Below are 16,588 nucleotides of genomic sequence, written 5' to 3'. Positions count from 1 at the left end.
TGAAGAGTAATGTCTGATAACAATAATTATTGTATTCTTCCATTATACTGTATTTGAAAGGATTGTCTTAAAATAAGCTAAGTTTGATATTTAGATATACGGATAAATCAATATGCACCCAAAAACCACGTCGAATTGACGTCAGCTTTCAAGATTTTAGCTTTTCAATTATATTCTCATTCTTATGACAGTTGTAAGAAGGTACGTAAGGGGTTGTAACCTTAAAACATTCCGTAATCTATTGGCTTACGTGTTAATCAGATATACTTGAGGTTAGTGGATCGAGCGTTCGCAATTCTTATATTTTTTCCCAGTTATTTCTTTCACTGTATTCTTTTATAGTTCATTTATTAATTTATTTTATGCTCGACCATGCCGAAATGTAGTAATTATACACCTGGCAGCAGTCCTTTAATGCATGTCATTAAAGTACACCTACTCATTAAAGTACAGGTGTTTTTAGCCAATGACAACTCAGCTTACAGGTGTTCAGCCAATGACAAGTCAGCTTTGTACCGTTATAAAACCGCAAATATCGATTATTTTCGGATATGCAATCGAAAGAGAATTAGCGAAAAGTCACGGAGGCTGGAAATCCAATACTGTCGCAGAAGATTATGTTCTGTTACTATAATAATTAGCGTTAATTGTAAATAATATTCAAATAAATTCAATTTGTCATCTCGTTTTTCAATGTCGAATTCAATAATCAAAGTTATACCAAGTTTAACGGGATTACACCAAGGTCAATGACATTGTTCCTCGGAAAAAATCAATACTTTCGCGTCTGCGCACATCTCACAATTCACGACCTAGAACAAGGTCACTTCCGATCTTGTCAGATACAAATAAAATGTATATATCTGAATAATTTCAAGTTAGAAATATGGTCGAGCATAAAAAGTCGTATGAAACTCGCCTATAATGGTAATTAAGAAACTCGTATGAAAATTATGAAACTCGCTTGCGCTCGTTTCATAAACATCCATATTCGTTTCTTAATTCCTATCATTATAGGCTCGTTGCATAATGTACTATTACATTACATAAATAATTATGAAGTCAATTTTTTAATTTGGCTGGGACTAAATTGCCACTGTATACTTATAATTTATAATAAAAACCCATTAAATTGTTACCTTAAAATATTCCAGCACAAATAAGGAATAAATATTTATATGAATAAAATTATTATACGATCGATTTAGGAGAATTCGCTATAGGTAGACAGACGGCATAGTAAAAACCACCTTTTCCGTACCTAGAATGCTGAAAGGTGAATTTCCGCGAAAATCTAATAATATATTTTGCAAAACTTCGTTTACTCTCACCGTGCGACCTTTAACGAAAAGATGGTGCAGTAAACATCGGAAAAACGTTTGATTAAAAAATTATGTGTGTTACATTTACTATTCTTTTCTTTGCGAATCTTCTAGTTTTTAAAAGCACCCAGTGTACAGTACAGCAGGGCAGCTAGTATCGGAGAATAAGAGAGATCGACTCATTGTCCAAGGATTTCATTTCCTGAAAACACAGGCCTATCCCACGCGTGAATTAAATCATTGAAGCAAGTTCTCATATTCATCTATTTCCATTATTCCTGTTGAATCATGACGTTTCTTGCCTGGTGTATCGAATGATAATCTTAAGGTGTATCTACACGGTTCACTTTTTTTTTTTCAAATTTAGGCCTTTGCCTGGAAGCAATGCATGCAACAATGCAAGAAATGTATTCAATTGTGCATGCCTTTTTCCACTAAAAGTGATAGCACACAGGGCAATTGAAAGCTATCCATTGTCGGTGAGTATCTCGTGCATTATTTCGTTCAACAGTAGCATGTAGCACGCAGCTGATAGTTCTAAGTGACCGTGAGTAAACTGGAAATTGTTTTAGTTGATAATGTTGGACTTCTTAAGCTAAAAATTACAGCAAGTACTATTAACTTTATTGAAGGTTATCGCAAATACGAGTGCCTATGGAATGTTCAACCACAATTTTGTGAATAATATATATATATATATATATATATATATATATATATATATATATATGTAGACCCCTATTAATAATATTCATACATAAAAATCGAAATAATTTTGAATTGTATTCTCATAGTTATGAAACAAAAGGTATGAATTTGAATTCTTTAAGATTGTTTGAACCAAAATGCAACACTGTTACAGTATTTAATCATACTAGTAATTTAGGCCCAAGAATATATAACAAATTTATATTTAAAAATCCTAATCTTGTCAATTCTAATAGTTCTAGTATTAAATTTAAAAAGTTATGTATGGATTTTATAAAAATTGAAAAATTGCAAATGTAAATTTATATACTATAATTGTATAGGAGACATAAGACAAATTGTATTATTAATTTAAATTCAGGAATCCGCCCCTGAGCACGAGTTCTACTCTTTCAGGGGCGAGCTAAAGTTTTTCTATATATATTATATGTTATGTTACAATTATTAGCAAAATAATATATATATATATATATATATATATATATATATATATATATATATAGAGAGAGAGAGAGAGAGAGAGAGAGAGTTTCTTTTGAGAAGATTAACTATATGTTGATGAAATTATTGGGGATCATCAATATGGTTTTAGGCGTAATAAATCGAATATTGATCAGATGTTTTTTATTCGACATATATTGGAGAAAAAATGGGAGTATAAGGGTACAGTACATCAGTTATCCATGGATTTAAAAAAGACATACGACTCAGTTAAGAGAGAAGTTATATATAATATTCTTATTGTAATTGGTATTCCCAAGAAATTAGTTGGATTAATTAAAACGTGTCTCAGTGAAACATACAGCAGAGTCCGTATAGGCCAGTTTCTGTCTGACGTTTTTCCAATTCACTGCGGGCTAAAGCAAGGAGATGGACTATCACATTTACTTTTTAACTTTGCTCTAGAACAGCGGTCGTCAGCACAGAGCACCCTGGGGCTAGCGTCTCTTACCCGCGGAGAACACAGTGCACCATGGTGCACTCGTAGCTCCTAGCGGGTATGCTCTCTACCTCTTCCTGCTGTGCACGACGGGGCACATGGGACGGCTCCGCTTACCCTTTGCACATTTCGGCGATTGCTGATGACCATTGCTGTAGAGTGTGCCATTAGGAAAGTCCAAGATAACAGAGAGGGTTTGGATTGAACAGGTTACATCAGGTGCTTATCTATTCGGATGACGTGAATATGTTAGGAGAAAATATATAATTATTTCTCGCGACCAGAACATTGTACGAAATGAAAATATAAAAATTGGAAATTTATCCTTTGAAGAGGTGGAAAAATTCAAATATTTTGGAGCAACAGTAACAAATATAAATGACACTCTGGAGGAAATTAAACGCAGAATAAATATGGAAAATGCCTGTTATTATTCGGTTGAGAAGCTTTTGTCATCCAATTTGCTCTCGAAAAAGCTGAAAGTTAGAATTTATAAAACAGTATATTACCAGTTGTTCTGTATGTTTGTGAAACTTGAACTCTCACTTTGAGAGAGAACAGAGGTTAAGGATATGTGAGAATAAGGTGCTTAGGAAAATATTTCGAGCTAAGCGAGATAAAGTTACAGGACAACGGAAAAAGTTACATAACGCAGAACTGCATGTATTGCATTCTTCACCTAACATAATAAATTAGGAACAGTAAATCCAGACGTTTGAGATGGGCAGGGCATGTAGAACCCAGAAATGCATATAGAATGTTAGCTGGGAGGCCGGAGAGAAAAAGACTTTTTGGGGAGACCGAGACGTAGATGAGAGGATAATAATAAAATGGATTTGAAGGAGGTGAGATATGATTGTAGAGACTGTATTAATCTTGCTCAGGATAGGGACCGATGAAGGGCAGCAGTGAACCTCCGGGTTCTCTAAAAGCCATAAGTAAGTATATACGTAGTGAAGATTATGTTCCTCATGGCGTACCCTGTAGATACAAAATCTGCATGCGTCTTAATTGAACGTGCGTTTTCAATTTGACTTTCAACATCCTCCCAAAATTGCATGCATACACGCACAGAAATTGGACTTCTGTTGTTTCGGCAACTCGTTCTTGTACTTTCTAAATGTTTGTTATGAATCTCTAGGAACACAATTCAACACAATTCATACCTTTTTTTCGCCTGTCACTTCATGAAGTCATAAACATTAGCAATATAATTACTTGGTTCTGGGTATGCAATGTTTTTCATTTTAATTTTGAAAATATAGGATACATAACACTCTACTTATTGTAAAATTATTGCGAACGAAAATCACTTATACTACGGCACGCTACTGAATGGGGCAGTTTTATCCGTAGGCTTATCAGGTGTCCGCTTAAACGTTTGACGTTAATATCTAAATATCAAATAACACCCAACTGAGAGCATATAACTTTCACGCAATTACAATGCAGGGATCCTGTCCCTGTCACATTTTTTTTTTACTCAACCGGTAAGAATTGAGAGGGCTGAGGCTTTGTTTACTTGACTGTAAAATAAAATATTGCAGACCATGGTTTTTAAGCTTGCATGTCTCAACTCGTAATATACACGAACTCTATTACAAACAAACAGCTCAAGTCATCTCGTAACGCGAAATCGAACAGAATAAAAACTTTGGTGGTCATATTCATTTAGGCTAAAACTTACTGTAAATTCACACAGAATTAACGAGTTTTGCTATTAGTATGATTCATTTCCTAGCCTCATGCTGTCAGGTAACTTGATAAGACTGCATTTAGCTACCTACCGACTAAGGACGAGATAATCCTCAATATTTTACATATTGTTTACAAAAAGAGGTTTTTAAAATTGACCGTGTATACGCGCCGTTGGGGCTCATAGGAGGCAAGAAGGGATAACCCGTTTGTTTTCTTGATCTGGATTGGAAGGAAGCGAAGTGGTCAGGACTACAATTCGGTCGACTTTAATGTCGAATAGAACACTAATTTCATGCAATGCTTAGGCCGGCAGATATTAATCTATACTACTAATAAAACTGTAATGAAAATGTTTCTGGTAATTTACTCCTTTTTTTTTTTAAATAATTGATGTTAACATGTATAATTAACTATCTTGGGACCAAAAATCGCATTTTTTACATTTTTGTTTGTGTGTCCTATTGTATGTCTGTCTGGATGTTTGTTATCTTTTCACGCGATAATGGCTGAACCGATTTTTATGAAAATTGATACGGTATATAAATGGAGTTGGGTCTCACTTAGAATTATACTATATCACATTTAAAATACTTTCTTTAATAGCGGAGTTATAAGGGCGCCTGAAGTCAAATCGAAATATCTCGCTTATTAATTTTTTAGAAAAATATTATAACTTTTTAGAAAAGTTGTTGTAAAAATGTTTCCGACAAGTTTTATTCTATACAACATTTCGATAGAACCAATATTTAACGAGATACGAGTTTTAAAATAACAATGCGTTTTATATCAGTGCTGCCTTAATCATACAAAGAAGTGAAAACAAATGACTCTGCGTTTAAGCGGCCTTGCACAACAAACGGAAGATATTCAATTAACATTATTTTATATGGATATCATTATAATCTATTATATGTATGTAAACGTTTATCAATATTAATATGTAAAGAGAGTTTGTATGAAGTAATCTCAGAAAATACTTGACCGATTTGAATGATTCTTTCACCATACCGTGATTAATATGGTGTGTTAAGTGAATATTTCATTCAAAATTAATAAAATTGCTGATATTTAATTACAAAGTAATATTCTTACTTGATTTCACCAAAAAAACTGCATTACTATTTTGTTCGTAAAATTTTGGTATTTATTGTTGCTTTGCTGTTAAAAATTATGGACACGATTAATGTTTACAACAGACTAATATCTTACAATGTTTCTAATCAGTTCTAGAATTAATTAGCAAGGATATTCTTAATTGTGTTATTTCGTACTTCCTTATTTTTTATAAGTATCATAATTTACAGGCAAATAATAAAATTATACAAAAGATAATCTATAGTAATTCAATATATTGTGATGAACTGGTTTCGATTAGTTAATTCATTTTATGTAATTAATGTCTCTGTTATAATTTTTAGGTTAATTTCAATAATTAAGTAAGTTTATCTTACCATGCTTGGTTTGGAAGCATATCGAAGTTTCACCAAAAATTAAAATATACTAACAATAAAAGTAGTATTTTATGTGAACAAAATAAAGTATAAGTATACATTACTGAGGTTCGCTCAAAAATGTAATCAAGTAACGAAAATGAGTACTTTACGAATATTTAATATGTGCCGCGCCGCGTGTGCATTTGTAAAATTATTCCATCTTTCACTTTCATTTGATCATGAAAAAAAGCAACGCAATCAAACATCAGTCTCGTTTGTGGTGTGGGATGATACCAAAGTTTCATTTTTTTTTCTTTTTTGGTCCATGAAACATGCCGTATTTTTAAGAGTGTTTTCGCAAAAGACGAATATTTTTGCTGGACCAAAAATAAAATATAAATGGAGTAAAAATTAGGATTTCACCGTGCAGTTCACTAGAGATTGTTATTTACATTGTCTAAGTAGTTACCCGAGACATCTTACAAAGTGCAAAGTGCATGAAATGGATTTCGTATGATTACCATTTGCCGATATTTGTTCCCTGTGTTTCTTAAAATAATATTTAGGTACAATGTCAATTTTAATTTGTTTTTATTTACATAAACAATGATACACAATGGGGCCAACACAGCCAGCCTGAGTGGTGCAAGCTGTGGAGGCACAAAATGTCTCTACCGCTTGGTCCGAAGAGTTGTGGGTTCGAGTCCTGCCTTGGACATGAGCAGGCTTCGAGACTTCGGACCCGATAGAGCAGTTCAGTGGGAAATCCGCATAACGGCGTACTGAGTATCAGTGGCGTAGCTTGAAATTTTGAGCAGGGGAAGCTAATTCAAGTTGTCTTTCATGCAATATGAGAAAACGTATTACAAAAATGTAGTCTTAAAATAAATAGTAGGCAATGTCAAATCAGCAGTCGAAGTTTGGTTGGAACCTCGTAAGTAACACCACTAAGGCATGACCTCAAATGGTACGTAGTAAAATATGATTTCACGGTTTACACATCAAATAGACACGTATAGTATAACACTAGCTCACTCCCTGTCATAGTTAGAGGAATCACAATATTAACGGTCAATAGATACAGTAAGTAAGTATGCGTCTGTCTTTTGGTTATGTCCTTCATTGACAGAAAGGGAGTCAGTCGGTCATTTGTTTTTTAGATCACACTTTTCTCTTGATAATAGAATTGTCCTAAAAATTCAAGTAAATTAGTGTCAGGAACTGTTATTTCACTCATTATTTATTATATCAGGCACAATGCACACTAACACTTCAACTGAACACAACTGACGAAAAGGGATAACTCGGAAACTACTTATTTTCAATGTCAAAGCTAGCTTTCTGCGAGCCTAGCGACCAGGGTAGTTTAGTTAGAAAGGGATGGAAAATCTACGGGGTGGCTTACACAGAAGAATGAGTGTAAGAAACCAGTCTGCTTGGAAGCTGGTGTGTGCAGGCTTCTTGTTTACTGCTGCATCACAAATCATCCTGAGCTGCCGCATCACAATATTATACGCGTAAATATAATTCTATTAAAATTAATAAATAATTTTGTCCATAGATTGCAGATTTATTATGAAATTATTATTAACTGGGGAAGCTGAGCTTTTTAGCTTACATTGACGCTACGCCACTGCTGAGTATAGTGGTAAAGCGTGCAGTGGGTGGGTACTGTAGAACGAATGCCAAGAAATACGCGAAGAAAAACGCTCTTGATTTGAAGGTTCTGACGAATAATTTGGTTTTCATACAAACCTATTTTCAAACGGTGTCTGAAACTATTACACGGTTAGAAAAATCAGAGCAAGAGATGCCGGAAGCTCTCAAATTAGTTGAGGAAATGACGCAGAGAATTAATGAGACACCAAGTGCACCGGTTACTTAACGTGTAAAACAGAAGTGGAAATGAATTTTATGTAAAAATAACGGATATGGAGCATTGTGTAATATAAACAGCAAATTAGTGGACATAGAGTCACCCGAGAATAAAGGACTGTCTCTTAGAGATTGCAATGATGTTAAGTTTTTTCGTTTTGCTCCTATAAAGTCATGCGACGTAGAGCGAACATTTTCACAGTACAAACTGTGTTTGGTAGACAACTGAAAAAGATTTACGTTTGAGACACTGAAAATGTATCTTGTAGTACATTGCAATTCTGTACTGTAACTGCACTTCCTAAAGACGACCAATAGGATAAATGAAGAAATTAAAATTGCTACATGTTTATTTCCACCATTAACACTGTGTATAATTAAACACAAATGCTTGTAAAGACAGGAGAATAAATGCTTTTCACATTATTTTGACATTGTCATTGTGTAATGTATATTTACTTTCAGAATGTACATATGTCTGTGTTTCCCCATACTACCGTACTCTATTCTAAATAGCAACGTTGTTACCTCAACACAGCTTTACCTTTCACTACCTGCAGCGAGTCAACAACCTATAGTACAAGCACAGTAAACTTATTGTATCGGGTCCAAAGTCTCGAAGCCTGGACATGAGTGTTGTGTCGTATTAGTTTTAAAAAAATAAAAACAGGAAAAAAGAAAACAAAAGAAAAACCTTTGGGAAAACGGCCTCTGTCGACAAAACCAAATTAAAAAAAGAATAATCTTTGTACACGATCCATGCTATATTGACATTGGTTTGGGGTGATTTATTAAAGAATGTATTTAAGACTAATTTAGAAACCTGTTAAATGAAAATTATCCTTGCACCAAAAACAGATGATCTCTAACCAAATGATAGTATTACAATTATTTTGATACAATAGCACTTAAGGAGAATGTTAAAGGAATACTGTTGCACCAAAAGTATGTTCTCTGAACAAAAATGATAAAAAGTAATTATTGAAATATAATTTCAAATAAGAAACATGTTAGAAGATTTTCTTTATACCAAAAACGGATAAAATGGTTGTATTTTAATAATTTAATTATTCATTTTTAATTATTATTTAATTATATAATTACACCACTGAGCCATCTAGCATTGCTTGAAGTGGTTGTGACTCAGTTACCTAATGCTCATTGTTTTTATTTATAACATTAGGTCATAAATGACCGGGTAAATAAGGAGGGTGGAGGCGGGGTTTAGGAAGATGGCCCACAAGCTACAAGTCATGCTTAAGTTGTTGCTTTGCAAATTGGACGGAGTTACGCAATAAGAGACCAAGCGCCAAAAATCTGTTTCGAGATATTGGCCATTGAAATAAATCTGTTTTTTTTTATAAAACATTTTATGCAAGGAGTATTATAACATTCGTACTGTTACAAAAAATAGCACAAATAATACCAAAAAGGCTAACCAGTTTTTGATAAGAGACCAGTGGATGAATTAATATTTCAAAGCAAAATAAAAAATAAATGGATTTTATGCAATAAACGAATTTTTGCTTGTAAATAGCAGCAAAATTCAGATATCGCATTCTTGATTTTTTCCGAGTAAAATTCGTCTGCCATCAACAGATTTGTGCAAATATCTCTTCTTTTTTTTTTTTTCAAATTGTCGTTTGGTCTATTATTGCGTAACTCCGTCCAATTCTCCAGTTGAGTGTTGTGCACTATACAGATATCTTATCTATAAAATATATAAACTTCTCATTGCTTACATTGTGTCTCTGGTGTGTTTTTTTTTTTGGCAATTTTCAGGTTACTTTAAATTATTTAAGTACGTTTTTCTCTTTTGTGGTGTGGAAGAATATTAAGTTTCACCTTATTTTTTGTAGTGCACGTTAGAAATTAATTGCACGCACCTAACTTCCTATTGTTATAAATTCCAAGATAATTTTAATGTAACACTTATTTCAGAGATAATAAAACAATTATATTCTAATAATATTTTAAACTTACAAAATGTATTTCTAAGCGACATTAATTTCTATTGATGATATATGAAAAACTTGTAATCCGTGCCATTACCGTACCAGGAGGGAAATGGGACGCAAGCAGTTGAGGTAGTAGTAGTTAGATACAAATGCAATTGGAATATGTATTAATAGTTATTGAATCAACGTCTAGCAACAATATGCAAAAATTAGAGAAATCTAATACTAAATTTTCCTTTATGTGGATTGACAACAGTAACAAATAAAATGTTGAGAAGTTTCAGCAACACTGCAATCTAAGTGAACCCATCCTGAACACAGGACAAAACGATACCAGAGGTCTTTACCGAATTCTCCACAAACAGGCACTTAATGTTAGAATAATTTCTTTCTGATTGAATGTTGGAACGCAGGAGGAATATTGGGAAGTACAACAGCGTGCGAATACCCAACTGTCGCCATTATAATAATCTAGCTGTGAAAGATCGTGAAAGCAAAGTAACAGAAGGTCAAGTTAGCAAGTAATTAGTTGTAGCTACTTAACATTACACAAAATCCAGATCATTCAGATACATATTACTTACATGTACCTCAAACACAATGAAGCCACAGAATTATAAGATAACTGCAAACAAATCGACTGACATATCGGAAGCACTTGAATCAACAGTACAGCGCTAACACTAGACTAGATTGACGTTGCCGCTAGACTAACTCACCAAACAAGGCCATAGAGTGAAGCCATATCCCAAAACTTAGGTGTGTACCATTACCCACTGCGTATCAAAATCTCACTTTCCCCTAAGTAATGTGTCGCATTTTGTAGGTTCTATACCGAGTAATTCAGACCACCCATATCAGCCTTTTTTCTCTAAAACTATATGACACTGTATTCAAAGATAAACCACACATGTTGGGCCAATTATACAGTGTTCATATGTTTGATAAGAAACGTAAAAAATATATTACAGTTGTATGAACACTAATAAATATAATATAATTATTAAAAAATTAGTAAAAGTCAGACATGTTTCGAAGATGCTTCTCCATCCTCAGTGACTTTACCACGACTGCAAAAGGAAAACAAATGTAATTAATCTCATGTATAATTATATTTTAAAAATAATGACAAATAGAAAATGTGAGATGTCTGAATAGTAATATTTAAGCCTTTCAATAGCTGGAAAAGTTAAAAATACTAATTTATAACCAGTATGTCTTCTATATATGCATATGAAAAAGAGAGTATAAAAAGTATGATGGAGTTAAAAAATGTGAAAGTAAAACTGACAATTTAAAATAATTAACATCTTATGATGTATGTACATTCTTATAATAAAAAGTATACATAGATCATATTTAAAAATGGAAATACAAAAAATGAATGAAAGAAGAATGGACAAAATTACGATTTGGATGAAGACTCACCGGCTGGCTCAGGTGATCGAACCGCGTTGTTGCTTGGCTTAAAGGAGACTGACTGAGATGGGGGAAAGAACAGAATGCTTCTTCATATTTTGTGAATGACATTTTCAAAATAGCAAACCCACAGGGACAGGACGTGATAAGGACGAATAAACAAAACTCACTGTTGCTATGCAAAATGAAAGACAGTGAAAGTGACTTGGTTTCAAGACTTGCAGTGTTTACAATCTCTCCATATATATAAACATAAACAACAATAAACAACGTACAGCATTTCTCAGAAGATACCATTTTTGTTGCTTTGTTAATAAACAATAAAAGTTAGAAAAAAAGTTTCAGTAAAAGTTGTATCTTTTTAAATGTAGTTCCCAATGATACCTTCAATGGCCTATGTTCTCATTTGAAATTTCGAAGTTGACCTGAAAAGGTACTACCATAAATCGATTCTTTACATAGGTTTTGGTTATCAAAAATTTTTATGAACAACCAGTATCATATAGTTTTTGAGAAAAAAGGCTGATACAGATGGTCTGAAACACATTGTGTATTATGTAGACGACACTGCGCGGTTCTGCTTTGCTCTACAGAGAATCATGGCAGACAGCATCCAAACTCCGCTGTCTACTCGAGGAGCGGCAGTACGTTTGGGGCTTTGAATTCGATTTGTGCTTTATTAATTTTAGCGGATAAGTATGAGTTCGACATTAATAATTTCGGTTGGTATACTCTAAAAAAAGGCTCTGTACGCTAACGTTAAGTATTGCTTTTCACATACTTCAAAACGCCAATTAAACAAAATTCTCAGTTATCCCGAAACACTTCTGTCTCAAGACAAAACAAAATTCGGAGACTTAATACGAGTGAGAAAGAAGAGGATAATGGTTTACGAAATAGAAATGCAAACATTTCAGTGTAGACGAAGAGAAACTAACACCGAACACTTTGAGCGACTTGCCGATACCTGAGTTCTAATTTTCCAGGGTCGAGAAACAGAAAACAGCGCTGAATGTTCTGAGAGAATCAACGAACAACGACAGTATATTACTAAAGCTAGAGAGCGTAGTCGAGAGTCAGTAGGCAGTAATAGTATATTAGCATTCATCCCTTTACGATACAAATATTGACCATGCTAATTCGAATGGATTCAAATAGATAACAAGGATAAAATATACAATAAATCCAATGGGCTAATGAGCCAAACGGATTATGTTGCGCTGCTGGAAAAGTTTTCTCTGATATTCATGACCCACCACAACCAATAAAAACTTACTTATAGAAGTACATCCGTTATCAACACACTTTTTAAAATAATATAGTAAGACAGTACAGCACCTTATTCCAAATGGCATCGTCTTGGTGCAAAAGAAATACACGAAGGCAATTTTATGCCAACATTTAAAGTTCAAGGAGACATCATTTAATTGGAAGCCCTCTTCCAGCTCTCAGTCCTTACAAATATACTGTATTTTGTTTCAGACACTGGCCAATTATCTGTTACGTCTAATATAGTACCAAGCTTAAAAAGTAGAATTGGTTAAACAACTCCAGAAAGTATTGCATGATAATAACAATTACATTCATAGTTTTAAATGCAATTTTAAAAATAAATCACGAGCAAACTATTTATGACTAATATAATAAGATATTTTTTTTCGCTAAGTAATAATAAAGTTGTATTTGAAAGATATGATTTAAGTCAATGATATTTATTTGTAACAAGTGCAGCGCAACGCACGGGTACGGCTAGTTTTAAATAATCTTGTAATGTTGTATGTTATAATTAAATATTTGTGTAGGCCTATCAATAACATCATTTAGCCACCGGCGTAGCTCAGGCGATCGCGTTTGCCTGCTGATCTGAGATTATGTTACAGATTGTAGAGAAATAAACTTAAAGTTTGGAAACTAGACAGCTGAGAGAAAGGTTTTTTTTTTAACAGAGTTCAACCTTAGTTTGTCTGCTTCTAGAGAGCAGCCACTTTTTCTTTTGGCAATTGTACTTATCAACCACAACCTCAATAAGAGGTAGTATGGATGGTTTTAAATAGTATTTTAATATAGTAGAAAATTGGGCTTTATAGGCCAAGATAGTTTAAATTTACAATAATTAAGTTCTATTTTATAGCAAATGAAAAAAGACGAGTTTAGCCTACAAGATAATGACACGAAACATAAATATATTCGGTCTTACTAATAAAAACTCTATATACAGACGTTTAACTGTCTTATACTTATCCAATGAGTAGCTCGTTTATAAGTCGTGTGTAAATTCCTTACTAATAATCACAACATACGTCGTGTATGACAGTATAACTGTTACACAGCTACGTCATAGTTTCGTCATTACTTCGTTACGAAAGGTAATAGAATATCTGAGGTTCTCTATTGCATCCGGTAGAGCGCTCTAGTGTGGCGTGTTAAATATCGATAGTACAACTGGCTCTAATCGATTACCTCACTACATTTTAGTCAAAGAGTACAAGCTACAGCAATATTATTCTAATAATTCTATGATCTTTGGTTTGTTTTTCTGTGGTTACAAGGTAACCATAATCATAAAATGACAGTCGATACGACCAGCTGTTAGAGGGGCGGCCATTTTTTCGCTATATACAACGCTTAAACAAGGGGTTTCGTGTATATAACTACTGCAAAGCAATTCCCATTGTATAGTTACAGCCTGTTTATACGTCCATAGCTTATTCACGGTTTATTAGTAACGTTTTCTGTCTCAACTCTGCATAAGTCTCGTATAAAAACTATACACGATTTATTAGTAAGACAGATTAACTATAAAAAAACTACAGTTTGTATTAGTATGCAAGTTATAAATCGTTATAGAACAATCCTCTTTGTATTGTAGGCATGTTACAATATAAAATGATATAGGTCTGCATGGTTTATAATAATTAGCCTACAATTTATAGGAACGAGAATAATAAATTAAGAATAATTAATAACGTTTCTAATACGATATACCTAATGATACAAAACAATAATAATAAAACATAATAATCATAAACACCTATGACTGAGGTTCTGGCTGATATGTACCATATATATCAGGCTGTACATCTCACTTGATGATATGTGTCAGAGGAACAATAATAATTTGTTTGTATACATCTCAAGTCTGATTAGTAGAACATGTGGGCGCTCCCGAATTGCATGCGGGATCAGTGCAAGTCGAAAAAGTAAATATTGAATTGGATGCCGATATTTTTGAGCGTACACTTGAATTACATGCTGGCGTGCCCGTAGAAGTCTCCTAGGAGTCGAACCTGAAACAGGCTATCAAGCACATACTGTTGGTTCATAAGCAAGTCAACTACGTCGCTTCCAGTGGTGTCTTGAATCTTGCTACAGAACAATGTGAGTGAAACAATGTACGAGGGTGCTTCAAAAAAGAAGATAACAAGAGCTCTCATGGACAAACTTCATTTCACAGGTAAATATACTAATGCACAGTAGTAGGGCACTGATACGCATTACTTTTCAACATAGTCGCCATGCCTGTCCAAACACTTATTCCAGTGGTAGACCAAGCATCGATGTGTCGACAAAGAAATATGCGCTAAGTCCCTGAAGCCACGTCATGACGACTAGCTGTTCGGCCGTATCGGTGTTGATCGCTTACCACCCAGATGCTTTTTCAACGGTTCGAAGAGATAAAAATCACTGGGTTCAAGGTCGGGGCTGTAGGTAGGATAGTCCAGTACCTCCCATCGGAAGCGCTGTGTTAATTCAAGCTTGAAAAATGGCAATGAAAATGTTACACGTTTTGTCCTGTTATATCCTGTTTTTACCTGTGAATGTGATAGCACGCAACTCGGACATTATTTCCCCTTCCGCATGCAATTCGTAAATACGAGGAGTATGTAGCTAGTCAGCGATGTACGCACTGGAGGGGGAAAGAAACTGGTCACCCTAATCCATTATCTCCTGGTCTAGTTGCCTCATGAATGATATCTTGTTGGTGTCACTTGTTAGGTCCAGACCTGTCTTCGGACAGTTGACTAAACGACAACAGTAATCGTAATATTGATAATCATAATTATAATGATGATGGTAACAATAATGATAATGATAAAAATAATTCTGTAAATAATAATAATTACGATAATGATAATGATGAAATAATAATTATGATAAGGATGATGACAATAATAATAATAATAATAATAATAATAATAATAATAATAATAATAATAATAATAATAATAAAGTCGAAACCGATTTATAACGACTCTAAAGGGACTGCCAGTTTACGGTCGTTATAGTCGCACAAACTTTTTTTTTTTTTTTTTTTTGCAAAAAATTTGGTATCTGTAAATTTTAGGCTGCACACTTACATGGTTAATAAACAGAATAGAGTTATAAAACTTCAAAAAACGTAACAGAAATACAGTTCGTACAGTATTAAATGTTAAATGTTATGTTTTATTTAACGACTCTCGCAACTGCAGAGGTTATATCAGCGTCGCCGGATGTTGCCGGAATTTTGTCCCGCAGGAGTTCTTTTACATGCCAGTAAATCTGCTGACATGAGCCTGTCGCATTTAAGCACACTTAAATCGTACAGTATTTGTGGAGAGGGACTTAAGAGGAATTTTCCTCTAATGTTTATACAGTACGTACAGCAATAATATGCCAGAAAAAAAAAACCTGACTACCTCTGTGGCGTAGGGGTCAGCATGCTGGTCTCTTACGCAGAGGGCCCAGGTTCGATTCCCGGTCGGGTTGAATTTTCTGGTTGAAGTTTTTCAGGGTTTTCCCTCAACCATAAGGCAAATAGCAACAAGTAGAAACACAGTTCCTGACATAAGCGGTGAGAAAACCGTTTCCTTAGGGGGACAAAGTAAAACCATAGAATCCCCATATAATGGGGTTATGGGGGACATAATTTACCTCCTCCCCCTGTTATAGCATGACCGTGGTACAGTATATCGAAATATGATCTTTTAATAAAGGTATTTTCGGGGTGCATGTTTCTTACAGTGTTACATCCATATCCGCGATGTTTCAGACCGAATTGTATAGGACTTGAACTGTAGGTCTGTTACAGATTGTAATAGGGTATAACTTAAAACAATCTCCCTCTTTTTCTCTCTCGTACATCAATAGAACTACGTAACAGTACTTTTATTTTATTTTATTTTATTAGGTTATTTTACGACGCTTCATCAATATCTTAGGTTATTTAGCGTCTGAATGAGATGAAGGTGATAA

General features: G+C 34.0%; 1 protein-coding gene across 5 annotated transcripts in view; it reads right to left on the bottom strand.

Moving 5' to 3' along the window:
* Nucleotides 1-16,588, bottom strand: part of LOC138700201 (organic cation transporter protein-like) — a 117,934-nt gene that overhangs the window by 85,073 nt on the left and 16,273 nt on the right. The window lies entirely within an intron of this gene.

This window comes from Periplaneta americana, chromosome 1 (assembly GCF_040183065.1).
Source record: "Periplaneta americana isolate PAMFEO1 chromosome 1, P.americana_PAMFEO1_priV1, whole genome shotgun sequence".
NCBI classification, from domain to species: Eukaryota; Metazoa; Arthropoda; class Insecta; order Blattodea; family Blattidae; genus Periplaneta; species Periplaneta americana.
Note: the sequence above shows the minus strand (reverse complement) of the source record. Positions and strands in the feature narration are given on the sequence as shown.